Source organism: Aotus nancymaae, unplaced genomic scaffold (genome assembly GCF_030222135.1).
Source record: "Aotus nancymaae isolate 86718 unplaced genomic scaffold, 86718_ANA_hifiasm-v0.15.2.pri h1tg000053l, whole genome shotgun sequence".
In the NCBI taxonomy this organism is placed as follows: Eukaryota; Metazoa; Chordata; class Mammalia; order Primates; family Aotidae; genus Aotus; species Aotus nancymaae.
The window spans coordinates 29,882,063-29,901,923 of record NW_026988467.1 but is presented as its reverse complement, the minus strand read 5'-3'; the positions used below and the strand labels follow the sequence as shown (position 1 = coordinate 29,901,923).

Below are 19,861 nucleotides of genomic sequence, written 5' to 3'. Positions count from 1 at the left end.
TTTATATGCGAGTCAGAAGCGTGTTGGAGGGCAGCACAGGGGAGAGGTCCTAGGGCACTTCGGTTAAGGCTGTGGTTGCCTCTATAGAAAGTACATTGTCTGTACTAGATTTATACATTTATTTTTGTTTAATTAGCAAATACATCTCTAACGTATACTACAGGGTATTCTAAGCACTTTATGTTAGTAACCCATTTCATCCTAACAAGAGTCTATAAAATGGACACTGTTTTTATTTTCATTTTACAGATGTGGAAATTGATATGCAGAGACATTAAGCAAGTTTCCTAACATCACACGGATAGTTGAGTAGTAGAAGCAGGATTCAAATCTGGTTCTTTGATTCCAGAGGCAATGCTCTTAACCACTGTTTATTCTGTGGTATCTTTTTGTCAGGGGGTAATAGGTTGGCTGTTGGAGTATCCACATAGTGGGGAACTGGGAAGGATTCACACACACACACACACACACACACACACACACATATACACACGCCACCCTTTGGTGCTATTGCTGCAATAAGACCGTGAGTCATTTGACCCTCTGGGGTGAATGGCAGGATGGGGGCTGTTTAGCCCTGGGATTCTCTGAGTCAACAGCTTCTCATCCCTGGCCCACTTCCTGAAAACTCTTTGCGCCCCAGCTTTGGAAACCTTTTGAGCACAAAGAGCTCATTTCCTGTGGTCAGGAAGGACGGGACGAGTTCCTGATGACAGCTCATCTCCCTCATTAAGGCGCTCATAAAAGTGTTTCAAGGAGCCTGACTTATGGCTCCACTGTTTGTCAAGATCCCCTTCTGCAAGGAGCAACTCCGGTAATTTGGTGCTAGGAGATGTGCAAGAGAAACCAGCTCCTTTGAGTGCAGGAATTATTTATGATCCCAAGAAGAGAGAATGTCATTTGGAGAGATAACAAGCCTTCAGCAGCACAACAGGCTGTTTAATATGCCACAAGGGATGGGAGGCAGCTTCAGAATTCCAAAGCCAGCAAGGAAGCCTTGAGAGATTGTGTATATGTGGGTTGTCTGTTCCTAGGAAAGCTCCTGGGATGATAACAGAAATGACAATAGCTACCATTTATGAAGGATTTATCCCTGGGCCAGGGCCTGTATGAAATTTTTTTTATATACAGTAAACCATTTAATTCTCACAACATTTCTATCCTATTTTACAAATGAGGAAATTGAGGCACAGAGAGCTTAAGTAACTTGCCCAAGATCACACAATGAGTTGCCAAGTCAGGTCTGCTTCTATGTTTGTTTTTAACCCAAGCAGGTCTGCTTCTATGTTTGTTCTCTTAAGCACCAAACAGTCACGGTTTAGGAGGAAATTGGGTTTTAAGGCAGTCCAGGAAGGTGAAATGTACATACCTTTGATAATCCCTTTAAATGGCTATAAAGTTTAGTATATTTAGTTTGAGGTATAGAGCACTGCCCAGTAATCCATAAACATATTAAAGTTAGAGAACCACAGCCAGATGTGGTAGCTCACACCTGTGAACCGCAGAGTTTTGGGAAGCCCAAGCAGAAGGATTGCTTGAGGCCAGAAGTTCGACAGAATCCTGGGCAACATAGCAATTACCTGGGTGTGGGGGTGCATGCCTGTAGTCACAGCTACTCCTTGGGAGGTTGAGGCAGGAGGATCACTTGATCCCAGGAGTTCAATGTTAGAGTGAGCTATGATTGCACCACTACACCCCAGACTGGATTCCAGACCATAACTCTGTCTCTAACAAGTAAATAAATAAATAAATAAATAAATAAATAAATAAATAAAATTAGCGAGTCACTGAGCTAAACAAGTCTGTACACAAATGTTTGTGTTTTTAAACTACTGTGTCTTTAGCTAAACTATCAAATCCCTAAGGGGTAAAAATGGAAAGACAGAGAATTCTAGAGTGCCCCTACCTACCTGGTAACTCTATTGTCTTTTAATATATAGCCTCTGTGACCTTAACACATGTCACTTGTCACCAGACATATTTGCTGTAGGATTAAGAGATAACACCACCATATCTTGACAGGAGACAAAGTTCTATTCGATAGAGGGTTCCAGGTTCCAGGTCCAATCCTAAATTAAATAAACCTGATGCAATGAGACTCCATGAGACTAGCTTTGGGGCCAGATAAATGTGGATTTGGACTCTAAATCTGCTACTTACTAGCTGTATAACTTTGGGCAATTTCCTTAACTTCCCAAAGTCTCTGTTTCTTAATCGATAGAATGGTCATAGTTATTCCACCATGTTGAGAAGATTGAATTTAAAAGTTTCTAAAGTAATGACCTTCAGTATAAATCACTGTAGCTAAATACTAGCTCTTAATAGCTGTTTGACCTAAATTATGTCACATGGACTCCCTGAGCCTCCTTTTCCCTCCTTTGTAATGTGGGCATAACTGTTCTGCTTACTAACCTCAAACGTCACTGTAAGGAAACAGTAAAACACTGTACAAATTATGTACAAGAATTTTCTCAACTTCTCAGCACACCTGGAATTGTGAGGAAGTGCTAGGAGGCCCCTGCTGGAGAAAAAAACTCGCGATTGTCCCGGGTCTGAAGTGAAAAATGGGCTTAGATCTCTACTTTTGCCATTTAATGTTGTTGTATAATTTTGGGTGAGTGATCTAACCTCTGTGAGCCTCCACTTTCTCTACTAACAAGTGGGGTTAATAGGACGGACATCACATTCTGCAGCAAAGTGTTAAGGCACGTGGTAAGTACGCAATAAATGTTGGCTGAATCTGGATCTCTTTGGCTGAATCTGGATCTCTCTGGCTGAGGCAAATCGCTCCATCCGCAAGGTGGGAAAAGTGCGCGTGGTCGCCACGCAGAGCTCAGGTATAGGAGATGCTCCCGAGGGTACCGGGCTCCGGCACCTCCCCACGCCCCCACCCGCCCGCCCGTTGCCATGGCCACCGGTTCAGGCTGGGAGCAGCACTGAGGCGTGTTCCGCCCAATCCCCGCCCTTCCGGGGTGACCATTGGTTGGAGCGACCACGTGACGCGCGCTGGTATGCTAATATATGGTAATGAGGCCCACGCCCCTCCTCCGCGGGCCGCGTCCGAGTAGCCAGCAGGGTGCGCGGCGCCGAGCCGAGGGGGCGGGCTGAGGGGCGGCCCCCGGGAGAGAGCGGCCAGGTGGAGGAGGAGCGCGGAGGCGACCGCAGGTAACTGGCGGGCGCGTGCGCGCTGGGGCCGGCTCGCGACCGACCGGCAGCGCGCGGGGGACACCGGCCGCCGCGCTGCCGGCTTAACCCTTTGGGCACCCAGCTGTCACGGTCGGGCCGGAGCGCTTGGCCGGGACGGGCCGCGCGGGGCGGGGCATTGCCATGGGCACCGGCAGGCGGGCTGCGGGCGGCCTGACCCCAGGTCCGCAGCGTGGGGCCCGCGCTGGGAGCCCGCGGTTCCGGCCGGCGACCGACAGAGAGCGGCGCCCCCGGGCCGGGAACCCGCTGCGAGGACTGCGGGGAGCTCTGGGGCCGAGGCTGGCGGGGGGGCTGCCGGGTTCGGGAACCGGCCGAGGTCTCGGCACTGGCGCGCTTTCTCGGGGGACCGAGCCCCCTCCCGCAGAGAGGCCCGCGCCGCGGCAGCCCGTGGCCTTGCGCGGCCTGCGCCTACTCCGCTCGTCCCGCAGAGTGCGGGGAGACCCCGGGGTCGGGCCTGACCAGGGCGCCCCCTTCCTAGTCGCGGCCTGACAGCCGGGCCGCCGGCACTTTTGGTCCAGAGTCAAGCGTGGCGTAGGGGGCACCAGCAGAGGGAACCGGGGGTTGCTGGAACTGAAAGGAGAGAACAATCCCCTAAGGGAAAAGCGGGCCCCAAGGTTGGAGAAGGAGGGATGCCCTAGAAAGGCGTTGGTCCCTTGTTTTCTGTGCTGGGTGATGACCTGACACCCATGGGAAAAGGTCGCCGCTGGACACCTGGATCGGGTCTGTCATGTACAGAGGAAGCGGCTCTTCTACGTGAGTGTCTAACAAATTTCTTATAAGGCAAGGTTTAAATTCATCTTCCTCCCCAACCCCCCTCCTAGGTCTGCTGCCGAAGTGTCTTCTTGTAATTACCCCCCTCCCCCAGTTCGCTAAGACTGGTGGCAGCTTTAGGCTCACAGTGTAATTTAGCTTTCGATACAATAGAAATGGTAGGAGGAGAGATGTGCCACTGATATTAAGCTTGCCCTGGGAGTTTCTTGGAAGTTTTAGGGAAAGAAATATTTCTATCACCAGTGGGGATGAAAAATCGGCTAATGCGTCCATGATATCGATAATTTCTTTTGAGTCATTCCTTCTAAATCAAGAGAAAACGCAGTTACAGATGAAAAGTACCAGGAACCAATTTGATTTTGCAAGTGAAGTGCAAATTGCACTTCCACGTTGCTCTTGATGTCTTTTATCACCCAACAACAAATACTTGGCATATGCCAGGCACTCTGCTATGTCTTGGGGATGCAAAGATGAATAAGATAATTAGTCCTTGTCCTGAAAGAAGTGGTGGGAGAAACAAATGAAATTGCTAGTAAAAGTGATTAACAGCATAATAGACATGAATGCAAAGGGCTGTGGAAGCACAGAGGAGGGAACAATTAGCTGTCTGAAGGACCAGGGAAGGCTTTCCAGAGAACCACATTTAAGCAAGGTGTTGAAGGGTGAATAGGAGTTTACCTTGCAGAGAAAATTGGAAGGGACTGAAAAGGCAGCCAAGGGGGGCGGGGGGTGGGGAAGAGGGGGAACAGTGAATGCAGCCACATAAAGAATATATTATCTTTTCTATTGCAACTACAGCTTTTTTCCTTCCTCTGTAATGTAACTTCCTAGAATTTCTCATTCCCACCACAGTTGTCCAGTGGTATTTTTCTTATTGTTTTCTCCCCTATATTTTCCCCTCATCAGTTTTTCTGAGCCTCACTCCTGGTCTTTGTCACCCATATCTTTCCAAGTAAGGGTCCATCTTGTGGAGGTGGAATGGGAGTCGTTTTCAATCGCTCCGAGGGAGAGGGCCTGAAAACTGGGCATAATGTTTGGCACTAGAGGCAACATCTGGGGAGGGCAAATCTAAACCATACAGAAAGAGAATACTGGTCATAACTGGGGAAGCAATGCTAGATGTCAAATCTGTGAGACCTGGGGAAATAAGTAGTAAGATCAGAAGCTGGAATGATCTGGATTAAGAGAGGATTGGAGTGTGATCTGGGTCAGGGCAAGCAGTCCAGGACTGAGAACATGAATCGTGCAAATGTGGCAGAGCCCACTGTTGCATGGTGCCAGCTGTGCAGAACAGCAGTGGATCTGCTGGACTGGGCCAGGCCCTCCATAGGCTTTCCAGTGCCTCCTCCTTTCTGTTCACCCTCCCTCCTTACTATTATCCTCTTCTCTTCATCCCAGTTTCCACCCGTGTCTTGCATATATTGGGCTTCTTTTAATGAGGTCTTAGCTACCAGAGCAGAGAAAATCCCGTTCTACTGCCTTAGCATCTATTTCTAGAACTATAAATAGCCCATTTAACTTCATTAGCCATCAACTAGCTAACCTGTTTCTACTTCCTGATCATTTGGAAGCAGAGCAAGTTTGGGCCCAATGTAGTAAAGTGGACCTCCTCACCAAAACTCTCTAATATTTGAATCAGATAAAGGCCTTTTTGCTTTGCTTAGACCAAATTTATTTTTAGAATGGATTATGGTGAGTTTTTGGGAAATTTCTTATTTTGAATTTTACTACAGATCAAGTCATGTAAAGAAGATGTCACTGTGTCACTGGGGTGACATGCTTAATGCGCTCTGCTAAGATTGATGATACTGTAAGTGCTGGAAAATCATGGGCGGTATTTAAGCAATCTTCTCAATCAGCGTATTTACTGAACACCTGCTTGTGTGCAAATACTATCCTGTATTTGTGATTTTAAGGAGACAGGAAAATGAGAGGGGTGGTGTAATATGAAGGTTATTCTCAGCTAAACGAGGATTTGGATCCCAGTTCTACCAGGTACTTGCTACATGACTTTGACTTTAGTTTCTTCATCTGTAATAATGCCACCTACCCAATATAGTTGTGAGGAGTAAATGAAATCACAAATGTATAGCAGTCATTTAGTACCTTTTTGAGATGCTTAATGCGTGGTATTATAGGAGTTGAGAAAAGGAAAAGACAGTAATAATTGAGGCCATATGAATCGCTGGGTTCACCGGTGATAACATAGAGAGTAGAGAATGAAGGATTGAAGCTTGGAGATATCCCGCATTTAGGGAGGGCGGGAGAAAACATGGAGACTGTATGGTCGAAAATAAAGAATATCAGAGAAGCAAGAGAACCATCTAATTTATTCATCCAAAAAATGCATTCTATTCACCATTTGTTGTGTACCCGACAGATGCCAAGGCCAGTTAGACACGCTATTAACTATGAGAGTGTAGTATCATAGAAGTCAAGAGAAGAAAAAGTTTTGAGCTGGAGAAATTGGTCAGCAGTAGGAAATTGTACAAAAAGAGTGGGAAACGTTCATTATATTTAGCAAACAGAAGGTCATTAGTGACTTTTTGAACATGGTAGCTTCAGTTTAGTGGCCGAGGGTGGCTATGGGGATATTATGAGTCACATTAGAGAGAACTGTGGCACGAGATGCAGATAAGAAATGGAGACTGAATACGGATCACCTTTTGTATATTGTGCAATGAAAGGAAGAAAAGAAATAGAAAAGTGATTAGCGAAGGCAGCACCATCAAGCAGAAGATTTAATTTTCCCTATCTGCTTCATTATTTTAGTTGTCCTAAAATATTATTCTTTTTCTTTCATATCCTTAACAGCAAGTCAGCAGTTCATTTCTTAAACTTACTGCTTTGATAACTATCTGTATGTTTCATTGAACAGGAATAGTATAGCTATCATTAATTGAGTGCTCACTATGTGCTAGTCATTGTGCTAAGCACTTTGTATACATTCTGTTCATTATCCCATTTAATCTTCTCAGCACCGGATTATAACCACACAACCTCTTGGCAATGGAAAGACTAAGTAAATTGCCAGAGGTCACATAGCTAATGAGTGGCACAGATGGGATTTGGATCCAGCTTAGATTCTAAAGCTTTCCTGAAGGAGCATGCTATACTGTCTCTGAAGTCAGGGCCAGCTTTGTGGGTATGCAACCTGTGCAGTCTCCCAGGGCCCTGTGTCTAGAGGGGCCCCACACTTGGTTTAATACTCTCTTGTTGCTGCCTTGGAATTCTTAATTTTTAATTTTTAACAAGGGGGTTCTACATTTTCATTTTGCACAAGGGCCCACAAAGTATGTACCCAGTTCTGCCTGAAGGCGTCTATACTACCTTCTGAAAGTAGAAAAGCATTTTGTGCTATGGCCTTTGGTTTGGGTAGGTGGCCTAAAGTCGTTGCTGTGTCGTGCTGCACAATCACATTTTCCTTTGGTCCCCTCATTTTGGACCCCGTGAGTCTGCTGGTGTAAAGGGCAAAAGGAAATGCCCAGCCAATATGAAGAGAATAGAGAATAAAGTGGCAAGGAATTGCTTGCTTAGAATGACTTCTGGAAACTCATCCACCATGATTTGAAGGTATTACTAGATACAGTTACAATCCTGATGCTATTGTTACTCCCAGTTTAAATACTACACAAGTTCATTTCTATTCTTTTTATAGTCAGATATACCCATTTGCTCATGGGAAAATATGGAGACCATCTTTCAACAGGTACACTACGATTTGTCTGCCCTCATCTGGTGCCTTTTTAACCAGGTTGATGCCACCCTTTGACCCTCCAACCATGGACCGCCCCTCTACCCTCCCAGCTTTGAACCCTGCTTCACCACTGGTTACACCATTGTCTGGAATGCTCCTGTCCTGTCTTGCCTTTGTTGTCTACTCTATTCTTTGATCTACCTACATGAATCATGAAAAACAGAAAAACTTCTTTTTTTTTCTATTTTCTCTCATTTTTAGCTTTACAGTCACTACTTGGAACTGACAGCCAATTAGGTTTTTCTGGTTTTCATGGTTATGGCTCTCTCAGAAACAACTTTTACTCATCTTATTGCTTCTCTCACTCCTCGTCTCTCTGAGTAATGATTTGGCCAAGTCCTGACACCACTTGACACTTACTAACCACTTGACCAAATCGTGCACCAAACAACCTGGATTCCTTTGTGGGGGAAATCAGACAAGACTGAGATCGTGTTGCCTCCTCTCATTACCTGTCTCATTCCCTTTCAAAGTGCTTGCTCTCATTTTCTATGCCCAACATGGACCAGGTAAGCCTAAGAATATGTGAGAATAAAAATATGAAGAGATTTCCAATATAACCTGCAGTATACGACACAGTTTACATGGCAGGGTCTTCTCCATAATCTTCTAGTTATGCTGTGGCGTGGTCTCCATAAGGCACTGTAGTAGTTATCTATTGCTGTGTAACAAATTATCCCAACATTTACTAGCTTAAAACAAAATTTTCTACTTCTCTTTTAAGACTCAATTCAAGCATTACTTCTCAGAAGAATTTCCCAGCTTGCTTTTTAAGAATTAGTAATCTTCCTCTTTGATGTTTCTTTGTACTTCATCATCTCATTATAGCATTTACCACATTGTTATAATTGCTAGGGACTAGGTCTTTTTCATACCCTTAACTTCAGTTTTTAAAACTATTTCTTGAACATCATAGATGCTCGATAAATGGTTGTTAGAAGAGCTTAAGAATAACTCATACCTTTGTCTGCTTTTACTCTATTCTTTATAAAACTTAGGTATTTTGCAAAGTATCTAGCCTTGTTCCCTGTGATAGGCTCATATATCATTGTTGTTGAAGGTTAAATGTAAAGAAACTGTTGTATATGTCCAAGACTGCTTGACTTGCCAACTAATCTACTCCAGTGAAGACTTCTTGAACTTGTCTTTATCTATAGGTCTCTGTGCCATTCCTAGTCTGAAATCAATTCTGGTAGGAAATTCTACAGTGAGCACCTCTAGTCTAAAGATACTTGGTTCAATAACAAAGCCAACATTTGTTTGCTATTCAGATAGTTGACTATAAACTTTATGAAGGTACATCTGTGTCTGGCTTATTCACTGCTCTTTTCCCAACACCATGCCCTAGTAGGTGGGTAGCGTACCCTTGGTGAATGAATTAATGAAATTCAGTTATTGATAACTCTTGTCCCATTCCTGTTATCCAGGTCCTGACCTCTGATCACCCAGGATCTTAGGCCTGATTAATCATTTCATGTGACTCAGACTTTTTGTTTTGGTCCTTGACTCTTCTCTTCCAGGGCCTTATTATAGCTGGATAAGAATCTGACCCCTTGCTCACCCAGAACTAAAGTACCTCTTTGTTTCTTGATCTTCCTAACTAGTAATATAGACCAGATGCCTTTAGAAAAATATTATTTTTTTCTACCTGTAGCCAGAAACATTCAGAATACATATTAAATGTATTTAAAAATATTTAAACTGAAGATAATTACATTCAAATTTCTAAAGAAAGTAAACAGGCCCTTGAAGAAACAAGTTTCGGGTAGAAACTAGCATCTAAAATTTTGTGAGTCTATTTAGAATGATTAACTTGTAAGCTTCAGCAAATCAATGCAAATTAATTTTTATACCAACCAGTGAATCAAAGAAGGGAAGGGAATTGAGTGAGTGTGTAAATATGGTTGCCAGGGAAACTTTTCCTTACAGAAGAGAGAACCTCACAGGAATTTATACAGGCCCACAGAAGCAATGTAACCTGATCTTTCTCTGTTCATTTTCTGATGGGAGGAAAAAAGATTTAGAAACCATGGGTACAGATAAAGGTGGCTTTAGACTTTTCAAGAGACTTGAGGAGTAAGTTCTCCAGGACAAATGATGACTATTACAAGGCACCTGTTCCTTCTAAGGAACCATCTGGAAATGAATCCATCTCTAAAATAGTATTAATGAATCATTCTCTAAAATAGTATTAATTTACTCAACAAATATTTATTCAGCACTTTCTAAATAAAAATATATATATTTTCTTTGCCCAGAAGGAAATGTAATTATAAGCAGTTGATGATTTGAAAGTACTGCATTACACCTAGCTCTTTCAGTTTTGCCCCAAGTTAATTTTTTTAGTATAGGGTAATATGAACTTAATTAAATATTTAATGCCTTTTCTAAAAACAAAATTCTGTTTCTGTACAAAAAGCTTAACATGAGTGTATCTTGTGTTATTTCTATTCTTTGGTTGTTGCTCCTGAGAAAAACTTAATCATTGATCCATAAAGCCATACCCCAAGGTAGATATTCATCTAGTGACAGCGTCATCTTAATTTTAGATATAGTACCAGTAAAGGACATATCCATCTCCTTGATGACTAAAATCATGAGATCCTTCTTATTTTAGCTGTAAAGGATGGATGGTTTTAGGTCTTAAAATCTTGGCTGTAAAATGCATTTGGATTGAAATATGGAACAGTGTCCCATATCTGAAGCCTACCATTCAGTGTCTCCATTCCTTCTCTTCTCACTTTTATTTTGTTTTCAGTGACAAATAAGGCTTACATTTGTTTGAAAAAAATTATAATTTTTAAGAATCCCTTTAATACTTTAATGCGCTAGAGTTATGTTCCAAGCACAGTACCTTCCACTGGCCTGCAGAGAGGCAGTCGGAGGTAATGGTTCACTCCAGGGACACTAGAGCCAGAATGCTGGGTTTCCAGCCTTGCCTCTGCCACTCATGAGTTGTGAACTTCCCAGCCTCCTTCCATCTATACTCTCTCTGCTCCAGTCTTCTTGGGTAGAGTGGGAGAATCACAGTCCCTACCTTGAAGAATTATGGAATTAAACAGGTTAATACATGTGAGGTACATAATAAGCACTGTGTAAGTTTTGCCTTTCATTATTTGCCGTGGCCTCCTAGATAGCAGAGTTGATCCCATTTGAAGGAAGAGAAAATTGATATGTATAGAGGTATAATAACTTTCCTAAAGTATACGGTAAGTTTGGGCTCAGACTATTCTCATTCTTAAGTTAGCACAGAAGTTTTCCGTTCCACTTAGTAAAAGTGAGAGAAAATGAGAATTAGAGTAAGAGGGCAGAACTTTGCATTTAGGGCATTTTGAAATAGAGGTTACCTCATAAGAGATGGTGACACTAAAGCACATGAAAATGAAATTGCTTTCTCAAAGGCAGAGTATGAGAAATGGTTTGGAATAATATAAGTAGGGAATGTGATAATGGGTCAGGCCCATTGTATATACAGCCCAAAATTTGGTCTCTGATCGTGATAACAGAGGACGGTTGGAGCACAGTATCATAGCTGCTAGCCATGACAAAATCTTCTGATTACAGGGATGGACTTGCCCATCCCTAACTGTGTTTTAGGATCCTGCTGTCTTTGTTTACCCAAGTTTTTAAGCTTTATTTCTATTTTTGGCCTCTACAATCTTATTTATTTATTCAACAAACATTTAATAAGCTTCTGTACCCCTGGGTATGCAAAGATGAGTAGAAACCAGACCTGGTACCATAGAGATTTCTAAAGAAAGACAGACATGGAAACATTAATTATGGTACTGTACTTAGTGCCATAATAGAAATACGGACCCTGCTTGGGAATGTTGGGAAAAGTTTTATGGAGAAATTGACATTTGAAGGGTAAGAGGTAGCTTCTCAGCCAGACAGGAAGCAGTGTGTGCAAAGGTGGGGGTGTCTTTGCCTGAGAGAGCACATATTGGGGGACCTCCAAACAACCTTCCAAGACCACAGCGCAACATATAAGGAGGGTCGTCTCAGAAATGAGGCTGAAAAGTGGACTGGCATCAAACCCCAAAAGGCTTGGTTTACCAGACTACAGAATTCGGACTTTATGGTGGAGGCCATAGGGAGCTGTTAAAGCCCTTAGGAGTAACTATGCTTACAGTTTTGGGACCTACTTCTAGGTGAATGGATTGTGCCTTGAAACATGGTTGCATAACAGTTTGGTTGTAGAGAGAGCTAAATATCCTTTAAAACTAAATGTTGTTTATGTCATAATTTCCACACCACATCAGCCTTCCCCTAGTGATAAGTAGTAGGCTGAATAATGACCATCCAAATATATTAGCTCCTTATCCCCAGAACTTGTAAATATTACCTTATAAGGAAAAGGAATATTTGCAGATGTGATTAAATTAAGGGTCTTGACATGGAGGGGTTATTTAGGCCCTAAATACAATCACAAGTGTCCTTATAAGAGAGAGGCAGAGGAAGATACAGACAAGGTGGAGACAATGTAAACACAGAGGCAAAGATTGGAGTGATATGGCCACAAGCAAAGAGAGCCAGCAGCAACCAGAACCAGAAGATTCAGTGAATAGATTCTTCCCTAGAACCTCCAGAGAGAGCACAGCCTGCTGACCCCTTGATTTGGAACCAGTGAAGCTAATATTGAACTTCAGGCCTCTGGAAATGTGAGAGAATAAGTTTCTATTGTTTTAAACCACTAAGCTTGTGGTTATTTTTATGACAGCAACAGGGGACTAAACAATGAGGGTAGTCACTTACCATACTGCTTAGCTCATTTTGAGAGCAAATATTATGACTTTAAATAAAGACAACAACCAACTAATATAACATAATATATAATAATAATTTAGCAAATGTATATGTAGTCTTTACTATGTGCCAGGCACTGGTGCAAGCATTTCAAATGTGTTTACTCATTTATTCTTCATAGCAACCCCCATAACGGGGGTTCTGTTTTAAATGGAAAGCGCACAGAGAAGTCAGGTAACTTGGCCAAAGTGATGCAATTAGTAAATAGTGGGGCCAGGACCTGAACCAAGGCAGACAGTTTGATTTCAAAAGGCCATGCTATATTAAACACTGCACTATACAGGGCTTTACACTTGGCAAGCATTCCACAAAGGGCAATGTGACAGTGTCTAAAGTCTTTTCAATCTTCTAGCCTCTTCTCCGTGTTTTCTGTTGTGTTTGTTCACTGTTTTTGTCCTTTTCCATTAGTTAGCCTTTATCTTTAATATTTTTCTCTTCTATATATCCTTGTGTAGTTTTGGTATCAGGATAATTCTGGCCTCATGAAATAAGTAGGTAGGAGTTTCTTTTTCTGTTTTCTAGAAGAGTTTATATAGTATTGGCATTATTTTGTTTTTGAATATTTAATGGAATTCACCAATAAAGCCATCTGTGCCTGGAGTTATCTTTGTGAATAGATTTTAAACCAAGAATTCAGGTACTTTAATAGCTATAGGACTATTCAGGTTATCTATTTCTTCTTGAGTGAGCTCTGATAGTTTATGTCTTTCAAAGAATTTGTCCATTTCACCTAAGCTATTTGAGTTATTGGCATAAAGTAGTTAATAGTATCACCTCATTATCCTTTTAATGTCTGTAAGATTTCTTTCATTCCTGTCACAGTTGATTTGTGTCCTCTCTCTCTCTCTCACTGTCTCTCTTGCTCTTGCTCTCTTTTTCTGATCAATCTGGCTAGAGGTTTATCAATTTTATTGATCTTTAAAGAGCCAGCTTTTTATTTCATCGATTTTTCTCTATAGTTTTTCAGTGTTCCATTTCACTGATTTCTACTCTTTATTATTTCCTTCCTTTTGCTTGCTTTGCATTTTATTTGCTCTTCTTTTTCTAACAAATAGAAGCTGAGGTTAAGATTCGAGATCTTTCTTCTTTTCTAACACTAGTTGTTTTAATGCTATAAAATTTCCTTTAAGTACTACTTTAGCTATATCCCACAGATTTTGATATGTAATGTTTATGTTTTCACTAGGTTTAAAATATTTTCTAATTTTCTTTAGGGTTTCTTCTTTGACCCATGAGTTATTTTGAAGTACATTGTTTGGTTTTCAAATATTAGAGATTTTCCTAATGACTTTCTTTTATTGTTTTCAGGTATAATTCTGTTAATGCTTAGAGAATATGCTTTATATGATTTCAGTTCCCTTAAATTTGTTGAGATTTATTTTATGACCCAGAATATATATTCTCTTGTCATTGGGTGGAGTGTTCTGTATATCTAAATTAAGTTGGTAGTATTGTTCAAGTCTTTTATATCTGTATTAATTTTTACATCTATTTGTGTCATCAATTACTAAGAGAGGAGTATTAAAGTCTCACAACTATAATGGTAAATTTGTGTTTTCCTCCTTTTAGTGCTATCAGTTCTTACTTGATGTATTTTGAAACTCTGTTACTAGGTTCATACACATTTAAGATTATATGTCTGCTTGATGAAATGCACCTTTATCATTGTAAGATTACCTTCTTTTTTTCTGGTAATATTCCTTCTTCTACAGTCTATTTTGTCTGATATTGATATAATCACTGCAGCTTTCTTATGGTTATTGTTTGCTTAGTGTATCTTGTCCACTATTTTACTTTTAGCCTATATATGCCTTTATTTTTAAATAAATCCAATATGAAAATGGTTTTTATCTTTTGTTTTTAATCCAATATGAAAATTTCTGTGTTTTAATTGGGATGTTTAAACAATTTACATTTATTATAATTATTGGGATAGCTGGCCTTGAATTGACTGTTTTGTTTTCTATTTGCTGTTTGTTTCTATTGCTGTTTATTTTTTATTTTTTGTTTCTATTGCTGTTTGTTTTCTATTTGTCCTATCTGTTCTTTGTTTTTTTTTCCCCCTCATTTTGGATTATTTGAGTTTCTTAATTTTGACCCCATATTGTCCTCATTATTGCATTATTGCTTATGTGTCTTTGTTTTATCTTTTCTTAGCACTTGTCCTCCTGTTTATAACATATGTCTTTAACTTATCCCTGTCTATCTCCAAATAATATATATCACTTTACATATGGTGGAAAAACATTAAAACTATATATTTCCATTTTTCCCTTCTGGTCCTTTAAGTTATGGTCATGTATTTTATTTAATATATTTTATTATTGCTTTAAGTAGTCAGTTATCTTCTAAAGATACTTAAAAATGAGGAAACATGACCCTTATATTTACTCACATATTTACTGTTTCAGATGTCCTTTCTATTCCTTCGTGTTTCTGTTATCAATTTCTTTAGACTAAACTTTCTTTAATATTTTTGGTAGTGCAGTTATACTGGAATTAATTATTTCTGTGTTTATCTGTCTGAAAAGTTCTATTTTTACCTTTATTTTGAGAGATATTTTTACTAGGTAAAGAATTCTAGGTTAATAGTTTCTTCTGGGACTTTAAAGATATCTATCCATTGCCTGCTGGCTTGCATAGTTTATGATAAGAAACCTGCTGTAATTCCTATCTTTGTTCCTCTAATGTCTTTTTTTCCTCTGGTTATTTTTAAGGTTTTCTTTTTGTCACTTTAGCAGTTTTATTATTATTTTCTTGGAGTCACTTTCTGTATATTATGCTTGGATTTGGGCTTCTTGGCTTTGTGGATTTATGGTTTTCATCAAATTTGGAGAACTTTTAGCTATGGTTTTTTTTCAAATTTTTTTAATGTTCCCTTCCTCCCCAGGTCTCTTTTCCTTCTGGAGTTCCAATTTCATGAATATTGAATTGCTTGATATTGTCCCACATGTCACTGATTCAGTGTCTCTTCAGTCTCCTGTGTCTCTTTGCTTCGTTTTGTATAATTTCTAATTCTGTGTCTTCAAGTTGACTGATCTTTACTTCTGAAGTTTACAATCTGTTCATCTCATCTAGTCTATTTTTGGTTTCAGATGTTGTGTTAGTTTCTAAAAGTTTAATTCATGTCTTTTTTACATTTTCCCTTTCTCATGTCCTCATGTTCATGTTTTTCTCCACTTCTTAAATATGTGGAACTTATTTACTAAAAGTATTTTAATATCCTTGTCTAGTTCCTTCATCCATGTCATTTCTGGGTATGTTTTTACTTATTTATTTTTTCTTCTGGCTAAGAGTCTAATCTTCCCATTTCTTTGCATGCTTCGTAATTTTTTACTGGAGACTAACCATTGTTAATTTTATGTTCTTGATTACTACATTTCATTATATTTCTTTAATTAGTTTTGGCTTTTATTTTGGATGCAGTTAAGTTCCTAGAATTACTTTGATCCTTTCAAAGATTGCTTCTAAGCTTTATTATGGTGGGTCCAGAACAGCCATTGGTCTAGAACCAATTTAGCCCTCACTACTTTGGCAATATCCCTCTGAGGAGTCTTATCTAATTCCTTGTCTATTAGAAGGTCTTTCTACTCTGATAGATGTGAACACAAACTATTTATAGCCCTGTAAGAACTCTGGAAATGGTTCTGCCTGCTCCTTTCCAGTAGTCTTGAGTAGTTTCCTCTCATGCGTGTGTAGACTAGTTTTTAGTCAAAGACTCTAGGGAGGCCTATCAGTAGAACTCCAGGGTGTTCTCTCTCTCTATCTCCAGTTCTCTGTCCCACAAATTCTAGTCACTTTGCCCTCCTGGATGTCTAATCTCAGTGGCGTCGACTCAGTGAGATCCAGTCCCCCTCCCTGTACTGCATCCAGGAAGTGCCTTTCGGCAGTAAGCTGGTCCACTTGTAGGGCTCAGTTTGTTTGTGTTCCTTTTCTTAGAGATCATTCCCTGTCAGCCAATGTCTGAAAACCATTTCTTTATATATTTTGTCCACTTTTTTTAGTTGCTTAAAGCAACAGGGACCCTGTTTCTTTAACTTCTAAACAGAAGTCTCAAATATATTTTTTAGGGACCTTACATGTTGACTACTAGTAGATTCCTTTCTTTAAGTAGTGAGAAGGTCTGACAAAAGTTAACTTTTTAAACTGAAGAAGCCTCCACTAACTACGACTGTCTGACCCCAGAATTAAGATTTTTCTCCCTGTCCTTTCTGACCACACTGAAATAAGTGAGGCTAATTACAATAATCTGTCCTTGGGGCAGGTTATGTGGGGCAATAAATCAACCTCAACTGTTAACCTTTTGCAGGTGTGTGTGTGTGTGTGTGTGTGTGTCAGAGAGAGAGAGAGAGAAATACATATGTAAACATGATGCATGGTCACTTATTTATTTAGTGTCTTATATATGCCAGGCATTTTAATCTTTGTAACAGCCCTTCCAACTCAAGTTTTTAGGTATATATATAAGGGATTTAATGAAAAAGCTGAGATCTAGAGATATTAAATGATGAGTTCAAGTTTTCCCATCACACCATGCTATTTCTCACAATGCTATGCTGTATTACCCTCAGTAGCACCACAAACACAACCTTGGGTCATCCATTTTGCAGCCATATACTCTGGGCCACAGGAGGCATTGGAAGACAGAGTTTGATGGATAATTACAGCTTATTTCATTAGGAAAATAATTTGAAGTTCATGGTTTACATACAGTGGATCGACACAACAATAAAGCAGTAAATACACTTTGTTATTATCTATATAGGCCAATTTTACTTAAAAGACTGATACATCCTCAATACCATACCACCTGCTACTCAAAGACAGGCCTTTTACTTTGAGGTTGTAGTCACTATTAGCAAAATTTGCACCTGTCTTTTAAACTTACATTTGCAACTGTTTTTTAAACTTACTTTAAGGTTGTAGTCACTATTAGCAAAGTCTGACTGTGTTTGCAACTGTCTTTTAAACAGTCTTTTAAACAACTGTCTTTATAAAGAGCCTTCCCTTTTGAGATTGTTGCCATGGAATGATTTTTCTGTGGCTGTTTACTAGCTGGGCCTGAATAATGTCCTACACCAGCTCTTTGCTTGCGGTCTCCTTTATTTCATTCATCTCGAGGAAGCCACCTCAGGCTCCCGTCGTCATTTCTCTCTGCGTTTTTTTTTTTTTTTTTTTTTTTGGAGACGGAGTTTCGCTCTTGTTACCCAGGCTGGAGTGCAATGGCGCAATCTCGGCTCACCGCAACCTCCGCCTCCTGGGTTCAGGCAATTCTCCTGCCTCAGCCTCCTGAGTAGCTGGGATTACAGGCACGCACCACTATGCCCAGCTAATTTTTTGTATTTTTAGTAGAGACGGGGTTTCACCATGTTGACCAGGATGGTCTCGATCTCTTGACCTCGTGATCCACCCGCCTCAGCCTCCCAAAGTGCTGGGATTACAGACTTGAGCCACAGCGCCCGGCTCTCTCTGCCTTTATGTCAGTGTCCAGTGTCGGTGGACTGGCCATATTTCAAGAATTAGATAATAGGCCCAATAAATGCTTGTTAATTTAGCAATGGTAGTTATCTAATTATTTATGTTGTCATGGTAGAGACAACCTCAGTTATAACTACTTAAAAGTCCTGATGTAGGCAACGGGGTGGGGCGGGGGGGATGGAGACAGCAAACCACCATGGCATGTATGTACCTATACAACAGTTCTGCGGGATGCAGGACATGCACATGTACCCCAGAGCCCAAATACAATAAAAATAAAATAAAAGTCCAGGCTGGGCACAGTGGCTCACACCTGTAATCCCAGCACTTTGGGAGGCTGGGGCAGGTGGATCATCTGAGGTCAGGAGTTCAAGACCAGCCTGGCCAACATGGTGAAACCCTGTCTCTACCAAAAATACGAAAATTAGCTGGCTGTAGTGGCGCATGCCTGTAATCTCAGCTACTTGGGAGGCTGAAGCAGGAGAATCGCTTGAACCCAGGAGGCAGAGGTTGCAGGTTGCAGTGAGCCAGGATCGTGCCACTGCACTCCAGCCTGGGCGACAAGGGTGAGAGTCTATCTCAAAAAAAAAATAAAAAGAAGAAGTCGTCCATATGTAAGATCCCTGATCATAACTCTGAGTTTCCTATAAAGGCAAAAATGCTATCTGCTACTAGCCTTTACTTTGGCTTGTGACTAATTGGGCATTAGTGCCTTACTTTTGAAATCTATGTCAAGCTTTTAATTCTGTTTCTGAATTTTTCAGTGACCATGCTATCCTTCAGTTACAAGATTTATGCTCCTGATGCATCATCAATACTCTTTCAAGTTTTGTTTTCTAGTATTAGAGATAAGTTGCACTAAACTTGAGTATTTGCCACATATTAGGGTAGGGACTAGATAGGATACATATATCTGGCACTGTATTACTGAGGGGTTTTTGTCAGGGTGAGATGTGCTGGCTTGTACAAGGATTAAATCCATAACTTTGATTTTATTAGGCAATCAGTGGTCATGCTTTTTATATACAGAATGAGGATTCAAGATTCATGTATTGTTTGTTTATTCCTCTTCACCAACATTTAGGGTAAAGCTAGTGGTAATTGAATAGAAGAAGTGATGTTTAGTGTTTGCATGCGTGTGTGTGTGTGTGTGTGTGTGTATGTACAGTAGCACTTTGATTTTTAAGTTAACCTATAAGTAATAGTTAAGAGAAAGACTCCAGGGCCAGTCTGCCTAGAATTCTGGCTCTTCCAGTTACTAATTACAATTGTAACCCTGGTCAAGTTACTTAACCTCTCTGTGTTATTATATCTTGTGACCTTGATCAATTCACTTTAGTTCTAATAGATTTCTTGTGGATTCCTTAGGATTTTTTGCAAACACAATTATGTTGTTTGCAAATACAGTTTTACTTCTTCCTTTCCAAACTTTAAGCCTTTTTCTACCTGCCTTATTGCACTGCCTAGCACCTCCAGTATGATATTGAATAGACAATTGAATGGCCATTCTCAATCCCGGGGGGAAAGCTTTCAGTCTTTCCCTTAATGAATATGATGTTAGCTGTAGGTTTTTGTTAGATGTCCTTTATGAAACTGAAGAAGTTTTCTTCTATTCCTGGTTTGTTGTGGATTGTTATGATGATTGAGTATTGAATTTTGTCAGATGATTTTCTTTTGTCTATAAAGATGATCATATGTCACCTTCTTTATTATATTAACATGCTGATTTACATTGCTAGATTTTTTAATGTTAAACTTTTCCTTAATATAACAAAAAAGAAACAGATGTTCCAGTATATTTTTCTGTGCATTTTGGGGGAGCTAGCAGTGTCTTAAGGTAGT

General features: G+C 40.2%; 1 protein-coding gene across 6 annotated transcripts in view; it reads left to right on the top strand.

Annotated features, from left to right (window-relative positions):
- Positions 1 to 3,045: 3,045 nt before the first annotated feature.
- PHC2 (polyhomeotic homolog 2) overlaps positions 3,046 to 19,861 on the top strand; it is a 102,281-nt gene continuing 85,465 nt past the window's right edge. For 3 of the 6 annotated variants that reach the window (XM_064363666.1, XM_064363664.1, XM_012440356.2), the window contains exon 1: positions 3,046 to 3,165. The gene's annotated coding sequence lies outside the window, so the exon portion shown is untranslated. Of the gene's footprint in view, positions 3,166 to 3,706; positions 3,958 to 19,861 lie in introns of those variants that run through there. The other 3 variants (XM_012440361.3, XM_012440364.2, XM_012440372.3) reach the window with 3 other exon arrangements.